This window comes from Triticum aestivum, chromosome 2D (assembly GCF_018294505.1).
Source record: "Triticum aestivum cultivar Chinese Spring chromosome 2D, IWGSC CS RefSeq v2.1, whole genome shotgun sequence".
In the NCBI taxonomy this organism is placed as follows: domain Eukaryota; kingdom Viridiplantae; phylum Streptophyta; class Magnoliopsida; order Poales; family Poaceae; genus Triticum; species Triticum aestivum.
Window position 1 is genome coordinate 43,664,196 of NC_057799.1, and position 18,620 is coordinate 43,682,815.

An 18,620-nucleotide genomic window follows, 5' to 3' on the forward strand; every position below is an offset into this window, starting at 1 on the left:
TCATTGCCTCGACAGCTTCCGTCCTTTCCTGTCAGTCGCTAATCTCGGCTTGCTTTCTTCCTTCGCTGTCAGTCGCTTCGCTTATCTCGGCTTCCAGTCAAAGGAAATAGTAATTGATATGCTACCTCACACAGGTTGGTACTGGTCTTTATCCTGATTATTGTGCTTGTCATATGTATTGGTAATTTGGTATTGTGCTACTGTTTGCCGATTTCATAAAGGAGTAATTTGGAGCCTGAACTCGCAGGCAAATCATTACATCGGGTGATTTCAGTAGAACTGCACAAAATGATCAGATGGACAGGTACTTATGCTGCTGCTATGTACTCCAAAGTTCACTCAGACAAGCATCGATGTTGACAAGAAGAAGTGCCTATATTCATTCGAGTATCAACCGGCGTCAACCAATTGTCAAACTCCAAGTATTAGGAGAGTGAACGCCAAAAATATTGCTTGGTGCATAGCCCAGAAAAACGCAGTCCAGTCTTTGGTCCCAACTTGTGCCTTTTGGTTATCGGCACATATGGTAGCGAACTATATGGCATGGAGTCTAAAGATTCCAGACAAGTTGGTTGACGCGTATATTCATCTGGCACTTAATCAGTCTGCACGCCAAGGATGCTCCATTTCAGTTGAACTGCACAAAAAATTTGGGTGGTTCATTTTCTCAACCGCCTCCTTTCTCGTCTGCAATGTAGAATTTTGGCGAGATACAGGACCAAGATGAGCCAGTAAACTAGTTGGATGAAAGTAGTGGCCAAGTTGCTCAAACCTCCCTCGGCACGAGGCCACTATTTGAGGATAAACCTACAAGCAAAGTTCAGATTGTCTGTGCTGCCTCTTATGTACTCGAAAGTTTACTCGTACAAGAACTAATTTTAGCAAGAAGTACCTCCGATTGAACACCATTTACCAGTCTGTACCCTAGGTAATTAAAGTTCGTCCATGGATCATATTGGCTGTGATCTCAATCATTTGGATGCATAAACATACTGAACATGTGTATATCTGAATCTTTTTGTGAATTATGTATGAATATTGTCGTGTGATCTATCAATCATTTGGATGCATAGATATGCTGAGCTTGTGTATATATGAATCTTTTGAGTTGTTGATAGTGAATGTTGGCTATGAATATGAACGTGTCCTGTGAACCTGAGTTTGATACGAATGTTTACCTTTTCTGTTGTATTTGTGTGTGAACTTGTTAGTATGCCTACTGTGGGGTATGTGACGTGTGGGTGTCAACGGCACACCTTCTTCCCGAGAAGAATTGCACCTGCTTTGTTAGGGTAGCAACGGTGCATCAGTTCTTTTTAATCTTTTTATTACTCTGTCTTCCCCTCTCCCCCGCTCAACCCCTGCCGTAATGTTTTCGGCCTCAAAACAAACATAGTACTGCGTTGTTTTGGGGGCTTGATGAAAAATCGAGTGCTGGTTTCTGTAGGTTGGCCCGCCCAGCAAATGGGCTGCTGGTCCACCACGACGGACTGGGAGGCTAAAAATACAAGTTGTATGGTGCAGAGGCAAGTAAAAAACGCTATCGAGAGCCATCCACTGAAGAAAAAAATCGCTCCTGATGTGCTTCTTCAGTCGTGCCGCCGGCCCCCTCTTTAATCCAGTTCACTCGGGGATCTGGTATCATTTTTTTCAGAGGGCGAACAAGTATCAGCTAGGCCTAGGTTTTGTATTTTAACATGCGTAGCCCACGACATACGGAGACAGTGGTTTCAACTTATTTTTTGAGGTCCATACCAGCCTATGGGCTTTTTCTTAAAGATCGGCAGCCCAATGTATTTTTTAATAAAACGCAGGTCTCTGTTCTATTTATCTATATATAAGAATAATAATGTTGTGTCCAATTTATGTTTTCCCTTCTAACCACATTATATATATTTATATTATTACTATTATCGTATATTTTATAGAGACATATATACATTATAAAAACATCCCACGTGTTATTAACTTATAAAAGTAAATGTTTAACGGAAGTTGGCAAGGAAAATCCTGGTTGTTTTTGACTCACAGGCAAGGAAAATCCTGGTGATTGCGTACAAAAGCTTGCGAAGATTTTAAGGACCAATTTAATAATAACACGCTCATTTTTATTTTGAGCAATAACTCGCTAATTTGTTAATTATATATATATAATGTGCCTCTCCGGTTTATTCTTTGATATTAATTGCTCCTTCTAACATAACATTATATATAACGAGCCCACCTAATACGTCTATTTCAAGGAAGTGCAAATGGGCTGGGATTTCTTAGAAAATATAAATGGGCCTGATTGACGCGAAATTATTTGTTCACCCAGCCCAGCCAATGGACTGTACATTCTAGAAAACATGGGTTAAATATATGCCACATTTTTGCAGGCTGACATGTGGGCCAATAGGTCGAAGCCTACGCAGGGCGTTGTCAACTTGGTCAACAAATGATTGTGTCATCCACAGCCATTGGATTTATATCCAACGGCTGGCATGCACCTTCAATCTCTCGTCTTCTTCCTCCAGCGTCGCCGGGACCGCCTGGTCCGGCCTCCGGCGGCTAGCGGCTCTGCTTAGCACGCATCGCTGCGAAGCGCTACCCCACCGCCGGCCAGGCTATCCCTCCACCCCTCGACACCTCCTGTTATTCTCCACAGACTGCAGCCCCACGCCGCAACAGAACCAGTTATAACCCTTCTCCTCCTCTCAATCTGCGACTCCACTGCCGCGTCTTCCCATCTCCGAGTCGTTCCCGTCCGGGGCCTCGCCGTCGTCCACCGCCTCGCTGCGCTCGGTGCGGCGTGGTCAACAAACGAGAGTCATCGGAAGAGGACTGTACGTGGAGAGCCTGACGGCTGGGACCCACGAGGTCCATGGTCGCACGCAAGGAAAGTTCCTCCTTATTAAGCTAAAAAAATGTTTCCTCCACCTGACAGCTGGGACCCACCGGCTGTATCTTCGCACGGAAGGAAGTGCCTCCTTGTTTTGTGAAAAAAATTATTCATCCCGTTGACAGCTGGGACCCGTCAGATTTGGTGGCTGACTTGTGGGCCTACTAAGCGGACGTGTACGCACGGCTTTGTCAACTTAATCAACAAATGATTCTAGCAGCTGGACCGTTGGATGTTAATCCAACAGCCGTGCTCCTTCTTCAACCTCTGTTCTTGCTCCTGTCTCCCGTGGGCGGCACCGCGGCTGTGCTGCCGCGCACCCGAACCAGTGAAGTTTCCCACTCCTCTCCATCTGCGACTCCACTGCCCCGTCTTCCCCATCTCCGGGTCGTTCCAGTCTGGGTGCGCTCGGCACGGTGTGGTCAACGTGGTCAACAACCGAGAGTCATCGGAAGATGACTGTACGTGAGAGGCTGACAGTGGGGACGCACCACGCCCATGGACGCATGCATGCAACGGAACGCGGCGTGGTCAACGTGGTCAAGGAACGACTTCCATCGGAAGTATACTGTACGTGGAGAGTCTGACAGCTGGGTCCACGGCCGCAGCAAGGAAGTGCCTCCTTATTACGCGGAAAATAATGATTCCTCCAACTGACAGCAGGGACCCACTGGACGGGCCACCGTATTTTGCGAAAAAAACGTTTGCCCCCTGACTGCTGGGACCCACCTGACGGGCCACCGTATTTCGCGAAAAAACGTTCCCCCCGCTGTCAGCTCGGACCCACCGGAAGTGCCTCCTTATTAAGCAGAAAAAAATGAATACTCCCCCTGCTAGCTGGGACCCACCTTGGTGGGAGGCTGACTTGTGGGCCCACTAAGTTGACGGGGACGGAGGGCTTTGTCAACTTAGTCAATATGAACGATTCTAGCTGCAGTGACCGTACGATGTCCATCCAACGGCCATCGTGCTTCTTCAACCTCTGGTCTTTTTGCTCCAGCCGCCCAAAGCAGCGCCGATCGTGCCGCCTGCTCCTGCCTCCCGTGGCCGGCTGTGATGCCGCGGAGGCCTCACCGCCCCCTACTACTCCCGCCGCTGGCCAGGCCATCCCTCCACTCACCCACACCCCCTGTTATTCTGCGGCGACGGCAGCCTCACACCGCAGCCGAACGAGTGAACCCTCATACTCCTCTACGTGTGGGCATCCACTGCCGCATCTTCCCCGGCTTCGCGTCGTCCCCTTCCTAGGCCTCGCCGTCGTCCACCGCCGTGGTGCTCTCGGCGCGGCGTGGTCAATGTGGTCAACGACCGACTTCCATCGGAAGAGTACTGTACGTGGAGAGGCTGACAGCTGGGTCCACGGCAGCCGCAAGGAAGTGCCTCCTTATTACGCGCAAAATAATTATTCCTCCACCTGACAGCAGGGACCCATCGGACGGGCCACCATATTTTGTGAAAAAAACGTTTCCCCCCCTGATTGCTGGGACCCACCAGCTACACCTTCGCACACAAGGAAGTGCGTCCGGGCAAAAAAAACGATTCGCCCCCCTGACTGCTGGGACCCACCAGCTACATCTTCGCATGCAAGGAAGTTCGTCCGGGAAAAAAAAAACGATTCGCCCCCCTGACTGCTGGGACCCACTAGCTACATCTTCGCACGCAAGGAAGTGCGTCCGAAAAAAACGATTCGCCCCCCTGACTGCTGGGACCCACCAGCCACATCTTCGCACGCAAGGAAGTGCCTGACAGTCGGGACCCACCTGGTCCAAGCATACGTAGCGTTGTCATTCTGGTCGCGAACGTGTACGTACATACTGATGGATGTAGAGGCGCACGCGTCGTAGTAGAGGCGCGCATGTGTCGTAGTAGAGGCGCGCACGTAGCATGTACACGTACGTACAACGGCCAGGGTGCAAGAAAGAAAATACGGCCACGTATGTGTACATACGGGCGGGGTCCCGAACGCCTACTCGCGCATACATACGGCCAGGGCTCGTGTACATGGCTGGGTCGGAACGGAGAAACAGCGTCGTCGTCGTGTTCATGGGGAGCCAACCGGCTGGGTCGGAACGGAATGCGTCGTCGTGTTCATCGGGAGGGCTTGGACGGAACAGGCGATGGAAACGAGGCCTGTCGTACCGCAGAACGGAGGAAACAGCCTTGTGTTCGACCGGCCACGTTCGAAACGGGATCCTTTTCATCGGGAGGGGTGTGGCGTACCGCAAAACGGAGGAAACGGACCTCCTACGGTCGAAACGGGGGTCCTGTTGATCGGGAGGGGTGTGGCGTACCGCAAAACGGACGAAACGGACTTGTGTTGGAGCGCTACGGTCGAAACGGGGGTCTTGTTGATCGGGAGGGGTGTGGCGTACCGCAAAACGGATGAAACGGACTTGTGTTGGAGCGCTACGGTCGAAACGGGGGTCCTGTTCATCGGGAGGGGTGTGGCGTACCACAAAACGCGACTCCACGGGATACTGTTCATCTCTACCATCGACCTTCTCCAGGCTCCACGGGCTACCGTCGACCTCCTCTAGCCTCCACGGGCTCCTGTTCATCCAGCCTCCACCGCGCAATACTCCACCTGCTACTGTTCAACCACCCCTCCACGGGCATCCCTCCACCATCTACTGTTCATCCAGCCCTCCACGGGGTCGTCCTGTTCATCCAGCCCTCCACACCACGGGGTCCTGTTCATCCAGAGGCAACGCCACCGCTCACTGTTCATCCATCCCCCGGCAACGCTCACTGTTCATCCAGAGAGGCAGTATCCATCGGCTTCAGTTAGCAGCAGTAGCGAAGGAATCGCTCGATCGGGTTCAGTTAACACCCATCGATCGATCGCTCGGGTTCAGTAACGCGTAGCCTGCTGTGCAATCGCTCGGATTCAGTTAGAGCCCAACGCCTCGCTCGGGTTCAGTTAGAGCCAACGCCTCGCACACACGCGCGTACGTGTACGAGAGAAACGCGCATCGCTCGGCCCCCGACCACCCACCGTAACTGGGAACTCCCCGAAATTTTCCTCGCCCTCGCTTCTACCACGGTTTTTTCCGTCATGGACGGCCCAAAGAATGTCATGCAGCTGCGTCTCCGGCCCGCCCAGGACGAAAAGCCCATTTTCTGTCATGATTTTTTGTCATAGAAGTAGGAGCCCACCACATCTATGAGGATACCGGGTTTTGTCACAATTATCGTCATAGAAATGTCATATGTATGACAGAAAATTTTTCGTTCGGCCCAAAATGTCACGGATGTGTCTTTTTTTTTTAATGATGTCTCCGGCGTTGTCGAATCCGGACAAGATCGGCAGGATCTGCTGCATCTTGCGCGACGCCCGACCGTGGTGCTCGGGAAGAAGGGAGAAAGTAGGAGCGGTGCTGCGACCTAGGCAGCAGCTCGCCGGAGCTGGGCGGCGGCAAACGGGAGCCTCAGCCGAGATTGGCCGTCGAAGCAGAGGAAGAGAGGAGCCCCAACCGGATACAAGCGGAGGACACCGATGGCTCTCGGCGGCCATCGACGGGGACTTGAATGCCCCAACCCCCAAAGCTCGCCTCATCTTCTACAGGCAACAGGGGACCCTCCTGGCGCCCGTAGGCCTATCAGGCAGCCTCGGCTCGCCGCCGTCGGGATCTGGCCAACACCGGCTCCTAGCGTTGGATCTGTCAGTGCCGGATCTCGCCGCTGCAGGATGCGAGGAAGAGGATGAGGTACAACATGCAACAACGAAAGAAGGCACAGAGCCATCGACTGGATTTTATTTGGTTAAAGAAGGTATAGGGTCAACGACTGTATTTAGATCATAATAGGATCGGTTCGAGTTGGTGGCGCAGTAGTGCTGCATAGGCAGCTGCTACCAATCTTCACCAAGCTGGGTGAAGTCGTCAAGGTGGGATGATCGATTGCTTCTTGTCCACTGTCACCCTATTTAAGATTACTGACCTGGTTCATCTTATTTTTTCTGTTGATGCAAACCTGCTCACTTCACAAGCCACGCTCACAGCCACCATCGCGGACTTCGTGACTGGCCTGCTTATCTTTAATGTATTCTAAATCGGAGGCAGTGCACGACCCAATGTTTGACTTTGAACATTGACGCTGACAACAGACTCAAGCACCACCACATTCTTGGTACGTAGACCGGACCGGCACCTCTAAGGGCTTAACCGAGATGTTTTTTTAGCCATTTAACAACTGATTTTGTCGTGGGATAAATTTTGATGGATAAGATTATAACAAGGTATAGAGCAATGTAGGTCGAGATGACACAGTTATGCAAAATGTGTAGACATAATTTTAGACATTTACATTGGTAGGTCTGTTCACTGATTATCTATTTACTCTGTATTCATCAAAATTTATTTATTTTGTACTACATTGTAGAATGTTCGACTGACGCAAGCAGAGATGGCCATGATGCTAGCTGGATAGCACTTGCTAATTGAAGAAGTTTTCATACCTTTTCTCAAATTAAAAAAAGAGTTTCTTACCAACTAATGAGCCTACCAGTTATAGGTCAGTTGCCCTAACTCAACTTCAGGTCGGTACTTTCCTGTAGAGTATACCTTCGTAATTCTCCATCCAAGATACTAAAGTTTATTGATTATGCTTCGCTGTTTGCACGCACTGCAATGCAATTCAAGGTAGATCTGGATTACATGGCTAAGCAACCCACCTATATTGGTAAATTTTTATTGTGTTATTTAAATTAAAAAAATTAATGTACTCTGCTGGAGAAGTCACAAGCCATATAATTTCAGAAGAAAACATTTCTAATTAGTGGTTAAGGTATTGTTGTGTCTAAAATGAAAATTCCAAACAAAAACAGAGGCACGATTTGTATTTAGAAGATGAATAATGGAAATTTCAATTGCTAAATTTAACTAAGGTTTTTAGAGTAAATTCTGGCCTCTAAGCTCGTCTCATGTAATCCATCAACTAAAAGTATTATATTAGCATGTCTAATTCATAAGTGCAACCAGCAATTAGTTTAATTTTCCCCTCAAATAAAAACGGTTAGTTTTATTTGATTTAAATTAACAAAGTGGCCTACACATTATTTATATTCACTTTAGTTATTTTGTTCTCAATGGCTTGATTTGAACGCCGAAATTTTATTATCCCTTATCCCGTTGCAACGCACGGGCCCTTTTGCTAGTTTAACTGAATATCTACTTACGCTCTCCAAGATTGTTCCTGTGAGTTTCTTTAAAACCTATTTGCGCACCCAGCTAGATCATACAGTTGTTAAACTATGGAGTTTTTTTTATTGGATCTGTTTATCTCAGGGCTTTGACGCGCCGGCTTCGTTTAGACAATTTTTAGAGCCAGCATTTACTCAAGGGAATAGTCTGTATATTGTTCAATCTCAGTGTAGGTCCAATTTCCCGGAAACAGTTTCAGTCAATGCCGGGTCGAAACCCCTTAAACTCAGTAAGTAGGTTTCTTCCTTTGTTGAAATCTCATTTCATTGACGATATATTGCGCTGCGTGTTGGTTAAGATGAAGCAAGGGGAAAACCATTGATGATGTATTGCCCTGCATGTTTCAGTCAATTTGTTGGACAACTATACACAAATTTGTTTCTCAAGCCCACTGATTTCAGCCTCTCCGTCTTCTTCAAGCCCGGTGACTAATTAATTGGTTTACTGGACATACTATCTGAGAAGGGACAAGAAACCACAACTATTCCCCTTTATTCATGTTGTCTATACAATTTACTATTGTGTATGTAGTGCTACCTTAATTAAATCCTGGCAACTAAGCTCATGTTGTACTTAAGATTAAATGGGATATATTGGAAATGCAGGTGAGAAGTTCAGGGATACTTTGGGAGTGCCTATTATGTGGCTCCGGAGGTCCTGAAGCAGGTATATAGAGTCGATGATGGCATATGGAGTGCTGGAGTTATACTCTACATTCTGCTCTCTGCCGTTCCTCGTTTCTGGGCAGCAGGGCAGGTGCTTTTTGTGGCTGGTTATGTCGATCAATTTTGGGGCTAGGTTATGTCGATCAGTTTTGTCGCTAGGTAGGTCTCAGCCTCCCTCCTCCTTTCGTCCAAGGCTAGGAGTTCCTCTCCCCAATCCGACCTGATCTGATGGAGAGAGTGCCAGTCCTTGCCACTCTGATGGTCGCTGTGACCAGATCCGGCCCGGGGAGCCGCCGTAGAGCTTACACGTCGGTGGTGCAGCAGCATCCTGACTGAAGGTGGGTGCCCGAGATCGTCCGGCTTCCCCACATTTGATCCTTCTCGGTTGATGATGGTGTTGTGGTGTGACATAGGACGGGAGGAGGCTCCACGGCCGCGGCGGGCTAGCTCTCAGACGGGCAGGAGCGGCACGCCGTCCTCGTGCTCGCGTATATCTGTGCATTGCGTAGAGTTGCTTACTGCAATTTTCTAGAATGCACTTCTTGAATTATTCCGGAAGATGTTAGTATTCCACCTCAGTACCTTGCTGCTCACTCCAGCGTGAAGACGTGTTCGCTAAATGGTGAGCTATGCATTGTGAAAGGGTAAGACAATGCATCACGGTTGATCTTTGCTTGAACTTGTGGGCCTTAAATAGCGTTTTAGTTCATATAAAAGCAAATCCCGTATATTCTTAAACATAAAGAGATTATTATGGTTCAGATTATCAAGGATATCAATAATTCTATATGCGCTAAATAGGACTCCCATTTTAAAGAAAAATAAGACTCTTTTTATAAACACGGTTCGACCATGGTGCTAATATATGTTTTTCTGGGAGGTGTTATATATGTTTAGATTCATGCGCTATGTGTATCACGCCTCTCTTCCTTTTCTAAAATATTGGCAGAGGCTCTATCTCATACACTAAATCTTTTATCGAGCCTATCATGGCTGCACCTCAAGGTTTGATAACTAATAATGTCGATTCAGAAGGTGGATTTGGCTCATTGAAGATACAGATAAGCAATTTCTGAGCTCATACGTGCCGGTCACGATGTTGGCGACGCTCGCGGCGCCGTTCTCCCTCCGGTGGGCGACATCGAGACCCTCTCCTCGCCTTCCACCCCATGGTCCCGGGCGAAAGCCTAAAATCTCTTGATTGGGCGGCGACAGCGCGTCGGCGTCGTTTTCTTCTTGAAGACGCTGCCTTGGGAGTCCAGGATGGCCAGGGGCTCGGCGCGGTGGTGGTTTGCCTGTTCTTCTGACGTGACCCTGCTTGGCAATGGCGGTGGGTTCCTTGGTCTTGGCCGGTGACGGGCGCGATGTATGGGTTCCTATGGGAGGTGAGGTGGCCAGGGCTCGTCCTTTCCCCGACAACATGTTGGCCAGTCCATCCGTGCTCGGGGGTGAGCTATTCTGCCTCCTGACGGGCCGGCGTCCTTCGATCTAGGACGAGAGGGCAGGGGTGCCCTCTTCGGAGGCAGAGGCGGAAGGTAGGACAACAGGGGTTGGCCCTTGGGAGTTGATGGAGCGTGGCCTTCCTTCGCTGGTGAATTGCTCCTTTGTCGCGGTTGCGTCGATGGCATGATCGGAGGCCGTCGCTTGTTGTTCCATAGTGTTTGTATCCTATCGATTTTCGTTTCTCTTATTTTCCTTCTTTGTTGTGGTGATGGCTGTAATGTGTGGTTGTTGCTTTATATATAAAGCGGGGTGAAAGCCATTTTCAGTAAAGAAAGAATCCGAAGAGAGTTTGAATTTGTCACTATTTGATGAAACCAGATGCCACCATGCTTAACACGTATTTCTGAATTAAAATAATAATTTGATAAATGCGTATATTTCTATTATTACATGGCAACGCACGGTCATCCGGCTTTTGCCCGTAGCAACGCACGGGCATTCTCCTAGTAGATATAAGATGTAAATGAAGGATATTTTAGATAATGAAAGAGATCACCTTCCTGTCCTTAGCATGCACAGATGCATGCATGCCACGGCTTTATAAATTGTAGCATGCATGCTAGTGTCGGAAAACCTATAGCAACTAGCAGAGGCTTTTCATTCTCGTCGGCGCATGTTTGAAATTGAACAGAAACTCAACGAACTTAGTCAGCTCATCATATCCACTTTCCTTATATGCTCGCAATAGCATTGCCTCACTTTTGACCTCCTCTCCATATATCTTTTCTTACCCGAAATGGCAGTAGTTATGCATTAAACATCGTGGATTTGCATGAGAAGGCATGTGAAGAAGAAAAAGAAAGTTGTCCCCACAAAACGTTGTCTGTACATATATCTTGCTAGTAGGCTTGGGAGGCAACAAGAAACTAAGACAAGCAGTAATCCGTGAAGTAATTGTTTCACACTTTCAAGTATGCAGATTTAGTGGTGACGAGAAACTAAGACAATGCATACATCTAGAGACTGTTAAGCATAATGCTGGAATATACAATACCTAAATAGTTAATCCCCACTAAATCTAATTCTCTCAATATGCATTCCTCCACATCACCAAATTTGACGCATCACTATCCATTACAACCATTTTATAGCACATGCATACCCCAAATTTAGCTGTTCCATCCCCAATGGTTCAGCTTACAATCATACTCTTTGTTCACACACAATTGCTTCCAAAATATAATAGCTTTTGATTTAGGTCATTTTATTCATAATTTTTTTATCCAAAATTAATCTTTAAAATCCCGCAGCAACGCGCGAAGAAATCACCTAGTTATCTTAGACTTTGAGCCCATACTGAATTACATGCACCAAATAGTTCACCCAAGCCTAAGCTTATGGAGAAAAGTGGGGTATATATTTCAACACAGGAGACATGTGTTGCAAGTGGCCAAATACTACTAATTTATTCGACTGGAATCATTTTTCTACAGAAACTACTAGGAAAAAGCCTACTAGTAGCGCGGGGTAATAGACTAGTAGTAGCGCGGGTGCCCGCGCTACTACTACGGCGCTACAACTAACTGGTAGTAGTAGCGCGGGTGCCACCCACGCTACTACTATGTCTGTTAGTAGTAGCGCTTGTGCCACCCGCGCTACTACTAGTTATCTGTAGCGTGGGTCTGGACCCTCGCTACTACTAACTAATTAGGAATTAAAAAATCTAGCCATGGCTGCTACTAGGCGTCATCGTCCTCGCCATCCATGGCTGATGCTGATCCTGGAGGGGATGAAGTCGTCCATGGTGATTGTGCTTCCCCATCAAACTCTTCCCCACACCTCTCCTTTGCCACTTCTACCAAAAAAGAGAAAAGGATTAGAAGAGAAAGAAAGAAATAGAGAGGAGTAGGAGGAGCAACTCACGGGTGGCCGCCGGAGTTGGAGCCAATGCCCCAAACCCTAGACGACGCCATGTGACTTGCTTCTGCTTTTCCTGGGACCTCATGTCCTCACGGTTGCATCCATGGCAGATCTGGCCATCGCCATGGACGGTGCCTTGCTGGATCTCCCTCTCCTTCTAGCAGCGCAGAAGGATGAGGAACGAGGGGCAAGGGAGGGGTCTGCGGTGGGAGAGGAGGTCGCCGGATTTGGAGGAGACGTCGAGGTTAGAGGTCGGCATTGGTGGTGGGTGAGGAAGGGCATCGCGGGAGGGGAGGAGACGGGGAATCAAGAGAGTGTGTGTCTGAGTTTGGGCCTCCGCGCGCTGATACATCTCCAACGTATCTATAATTTATGAAGTATTCATGCTATTATATTATCTGTTTTGGATGTTTATGGGCTTTACTAAATACTTTTATACTATTTTTGGGACTAACCTATTAACCGGAGGCTCAGCCCAAATTGTTGTTTTCTTGCCTATTTCAGTGTTTCGAAGAAAAGGAATATCAAACGGAGTCCAAACGGAATGAAACCTTCGGGAGAGTTATTTTTGGAACGGAAGCAATCCAGAAGACTTGGAGTAGACGTCAAGGAAGCTTCGAGGTGGCCACGAGGCAGGAAGGTGTGTCTGGCCCCCTGGGCGCGCCCCCACCCTCGTGGGCCCCTCGTGGCTCCCTTGACCGACTTCTTTCGCCTATATATGTCCGTATACCCTAAAAGCATCGAGGAGCACAATAGATCGGGATTTTCGCTGCCGCAAGCCTCTATAGCCACCAAAAACCAATCGGGACCCTGTTCCGGCACCTTGCCGGAGGGGGGATCCGTCACCGATGGCCATCTTCATCATCCCGACGCTCTCCATGACGAGGAGGGAGTAGTTCACCCTCGGGGCTGAGGGTATGTACCAGTAGCTATGTGTTTGATCTCTCTCTCGTGTTCTTGATTTGGCACGATCTTGATGTATCGCGAGCTTTGTTATTATAGTTGGATCTTATGATGTTTCTCCCCCTCTACTCTCTTGTAATGGATTGAGTTTTCCCTTTGAAGTTATCTTATCGGATTGAGTCTTTAAGGATTTGAGAACACTTGATGTATGTCTTGCGTGGGATATCCGTGGTGACAATGGGGTATTCTATTGATTCATTTGATGTATGTTTTGGTGATCAACTTGCGGGTTCCGTGACCTTGGGAATCTATGCATAGGGGTTGGCACACGTTTTCCTCTTGACTCTCCGGTAGAAACTTTGGGGCACTCTTTGAAGTTCTTTGTGTTGGTTGAATAGATGAATCTGAGATTGTGTGATGCATATCGTATAATCATACCCACGGATACTTGAGGTGACATTGGAGTATCTAGGTGACATTAGGGTTTTGGTTGATTTGTGTCTTAAGGTGTTATTCTAGTACGAGCTCTATGATAGATCGAACGGAAAGAATAGCTTCGTGTTATTTTACTACAGACTCTTGAATAGATCGATCAGAAAGAATAACTTTGAGGTGGTTTCATATCCTACCATAATCTCTTCGTTTGTTCTCCGCTATTAGTGACTTTGGAGTGACTCTTTGTTGCATGTTGAGGGATAGTTATATGATCCAATTACGTTATTATTGTTGAGAGAACTTGCACTAGTGAAAGTATGAACCCTAGGCCTTGTTTCAACGCATTGCAATACCGTTTACGCTCACTTTTATCATTAGTTACCTTGCTGTTTTTATAATTTCAGATTACAATTACCTTTACCTACCATCCATATTGCACTTGTATCACCTTCTCTTCGCCGAACTAGTGCACCTATACAATTTACCATTGTATTGGGTGTGTTGGGGACACAAGAGACTCTTTGTTATTTGGATGCAGGGTTGTTTGAGAGAGACCATCTTCATCCTACGCCTCCCACGGATTGATAAACCTTAGGTCATCCACTTGAGGGAAATTTGCTACTGTCGTACAAACCTCTGCACTTGGAGGCCCAACAACATCTACAAGAAGAAGGTTGCGTAGTAGACATCAAGCTCTTTTCTGGCGCCGTTGCCGGGGAGGTGAGTGCTTGAAGGTATATCTTTAGATCTTGCAATCGAATCTTTTAGTTTCTTGTTTTATCACTAGTTTAGTCTATAAAAGAAAACTACAAAAAATGGAATTGAGGGTGCCTCATATGCTTCATCTTTTTAATGTCTTCCATGAAAATAAGGATTCCGATAATTGTGCTCAATTGCTAGAGGAAGAATGCATTAAAATGTTTGGCACTAAATCTTTGAATGATGAGCATGATTGCAATGTTGTTAGTACGAATTCCTTGAATATCCATGATGCTAATGATATGCAAAGCCACAAGCTTGGGGAAGCTATGTTTGATGAGGATGATATTTTTTGTCCCCCAAGTTTTGATGAGCAAATTTGTTATGATGAAAGTATGCCTCCTATTTATGATGATTATTGTGATGACACGTATGCTATGAAGAATAAAGATAACCATGAAACTTGTCATCTTGATCTTAATTTTCAATCACATGATAGCTATTTTGTTGAGTTTGCTCCCACTACTATTCATGAGAAGAAATTTGCTTATGTGTAGAGTAATAAAAATTCTTTGCTTATGCATCATGAAAATAATGCTTTATGTGATAGTTATATTGTTGAATAAATTCATGATGCTACTGAAAATTATTATGAGGGAGGAACATATGCTTGTAGGAATTGCAATAATATCAAGTTTCCTCTCTATGTGTTGAAAATCTTGAAGCTATGCTTGTTTTACCTTCCTATGCTAGTTGATTCTTGTTCTCATAAGTTGTTTGCTCACAAAATCCCTATGCATTGGAAGTGGGTTAGATTTAAATGTGCTAGTCATATTCTTCATGATGCTCCCTTTATGTTTCAATTCTTATCTTTTATGTGAGCATCATTGTCATCATCATGCCTAGCTAAAAAGGCATTAAAAAAAGCACTTGTTGGGAGACAACCCAATATTTACCCTTACTGTTTTTTGTGTTCACATGATTATGCTACTGTAGTAATCATGTTTTATAGCTTTTGTTTCAATAAAGTGCCAAGTAAGACCTTTAGGATAGCTTACGGTGATGGTTGTGTTGATCCTGCTGAAAATCAGAAACTTTTGCGCCCAGTAAATTAGTTTTCATAATTCACAGAAGCGTGATATTGATCTGATTCTTTTTGCTCTGGATTGGTACACAAATTTCTCAGGTTTTCCTAATTTGGTAGGATTTTTGGAGTTTCAGAAGTATACGTTTGATACAGATTACTACAGACTGTTCTGTTTTTGACAGATTCTGTTTTCTATGTGTTGTTTGCTTGTTTTGATGAATCTATGAGTAGTATCGGAGGGTATGAACCATAGAGAAGTTGGAATACAGTAGATATTACACCAATATAAATAAAGAATGAGTTCACAACAGTACCTAAGTGGTAATTTATTTTCTTATACTAACGGAGCTTACGAGTTTTCTGTTGAGTTTTGTGTTGTGAAGTTTTCAAGTTTTGGGTAAAGATTCGCTGGACTATGGAATAAGGAGTGGCAAGAGCCTAAGCTTGGGGATGCCCAAGGCACCCCAAGTTAATATTCAAGAACAACCAAGATCCTAAGCTTGGGGATGCCCCGGATGGCATCCCCTCTTTCGTCTTCGTTCATCGGTAACTTTACTTAGAGCTATATTTTTATTCACCACATGATATGTGTTTTGCTTGGAGCGTCATTTTATTTTCTTTTGTTAGTATTTGCTTGCTGTTATTTAGAATAATATTTTGCATCTCTAGTTTCAATAAAAATGTCAAGGATAGCCTTTACCATGCTTATTTTGCAAGTGTACATGTTGCTGTTTCAAAATAGAAAGTTTATCGTTGTTGCAAAAATTCCCTAGAAAAGCCAGAATATGATAAAACGTTGAAACTTTTTGCATAATAAGCTCTGATAAATTTTCTACAGTGTGGTACAATTTCATAATGTTTGGAGTTATGGAAGTATTGATACTCTTGCATTCTTTACAGACTGTACTGTTTTGGCAGATTGCTGTTATGTTTGCATTGTTTGCATATGTTTGCTTGTTTAATGATTCTATTTGAGGATAGGAGTATTAAATATGCAGAGACATTTAGTATGCAATGTTGAATAATATTTTTTGTGATTTGCTACAGTAGAGAATGATAAGGCTTTTGCATTGTCTTATACTAACTTATCTCACGAGTTCTTGTTGAGTTTGGTGTGGATGAAGCTTTCGAGATTTAGGAAACCGTGATATGAGAGGAATTAAGGAGACACAAAAGCTCAAGCTTGTGGATGCCCAAGGCACCCCAAGATAATATTTCAAGAAGTCTCAAGCATCTAAGCTTGGGGATGCCCCGGTAGGCATCCCACCTTTCTTCTTCAACAATTATCGGTTAGTATCGGTTGAGCCTAAGTTTTTGCTTCTTCAGATGATGAGTGCTATCCTTGAAATGTCGTTTTATTTTGTTTTTATTGCTGTTAGAATAATATCCCAAGATCTGAAATTCTTAAATGAGAGAGAGTCTTCACATAGCTACATAATTATTTAACTACTCATTGATCTTCACTTATATCTTTTTGGAGTAGTTTGTCATTTACTCGTGTGCTTCACTTATATCCTATGAGTAAATCATCGAATGAATTGAATATCATAAATCTGAAATTATATATGTTTCATATGCTTATCCCATGGGGAGTAATGACTTCACATATAAGAATTAGAGGTGGTAAATTTTTTGAAGGTTAGCAAACATTGTATTGGTCACATGAACAATTCATGAAAGAATATTGAAGGAAGAGAGATTTCACATATAAATATACTATCTTGGACATCTTCTATGATTGTGAGCCCCATTAATTATTTTCAAACCTGAGCAAATTAGTTGAAGTTGGACAAGGAAGACAACATAATGAGTTATGCTTGGGTATATTTGTATAGAAGTTATATTGTTATGGATCCTCTAACATGTGGTGCTTGCTATTTAGAATCCTTTGCTAGCCAAAATATCTGTAGTAAGCGGGAATACTGCTTGTGCATCCAAATTTCTTGAACCAAGTTTCTTCCATGAGTGTCCACCATATCTACCTATATGCGGTATTTACCTGCCGTTCCAAGTAAATTTGCATGTGCCAAACTCTAAACCTTCAAATAATAATCTGTTTTGTATGCCCGAATCGCTCATGTAGGGATTAGGGGCTGTCAGTATCTTCCATGCTAGGTGGGTTATTCTCACGATGAGTGGACTCCGCTCATCATTCACGAGAAAATGGCTGGTAACTGGGATGCCCAGTCCTATGATCAAAAGATCAAAAAGAAATTCGCAAATAATTTAAACAAAACTCCCCCAGGATTGTTGATAGTTGTACGGCACCCGTTGTTTCGGACAAGCTGTGGAGTGTGATTGTTGGTGGACGGGGAGTAAAATCTTTACCTTTCTGTTTGGGAACCGCCTATAATGTATCTAGTATGGAAGATATTGGGAACTCTTGGTCGTTATGTTGACAATGAAAGCATACCTCTCAAAATTATTTTCATCTCTATTTTTGCTTCGAGCTCTGGCACCTCTGCAAATCCCTGCTTCCCTCTGCGAAGGGTCTATCTTTTACTTTTATGCAAGAGTCAGTAGTATTCCTTCTCATTCCAACCTACTCTTTAGTTGGCAAGCATCATGTGATGGAAAGATCTAAGCATATATGGCCATTCAAATATATTTGATCATGAATTATTATTGTTGACAATTATCTATATGATAAATAAGTTGGGAGGCGAAACATTAAGCCCCTATCTTTCTCTGTGTTCGATGGATGCTATTTGTTCTAAAAATATGCTTTGAGTGGTAGCAATCATGGAAGACTATATGATAGTTGAGTATGTGGAATTTGCTAAATCAAAGCTCTTACATAGACCCTTCCTGAAAATAAGATGAATTGCAATTGTTTGATGACTGAGAACATAGTTTGTTAGTTTTCAAGAAAGTTTATGATCTATGCTTTAACATGTGAATAGCTTGTTACTTGATCATGAAAAGCTTTATGACATGAGCTACTGTTATGACATATAATGATGCTAGAAAAGGTGATTGAAATTATCATTGATCAAACTTGTGCACCTGCTAGCATTCACACTTCATAAATTATTTCTTTTATCATTTACCTACTCGAGGACGAGCAGGAATTAAGCTTGGGGATGCTGATACGTCTCCAACGTATCTATAATTTATGAAGTATTCATGCTATTATATTATCTGTTTTGGATGTTTATGAGCTTTACTAAACACTTTTATATTATTTTTGGGACTAACCTATTAACCGGAGGCCCAGCCCAAATTGTTGTTTTCTTGCCTATTTCAGTGTTTTGAAGAAAAGGAAAATCAAACGGAGTCCAAACGGAATGAAACCTTCGGGAGAGTTATTTTTGGAACGGAAGCAATCCAGGAGACTTGGAGTAGACGTCAGGGAAGCTTCGAGGTGGCCACGAGGCAGGGAGGCG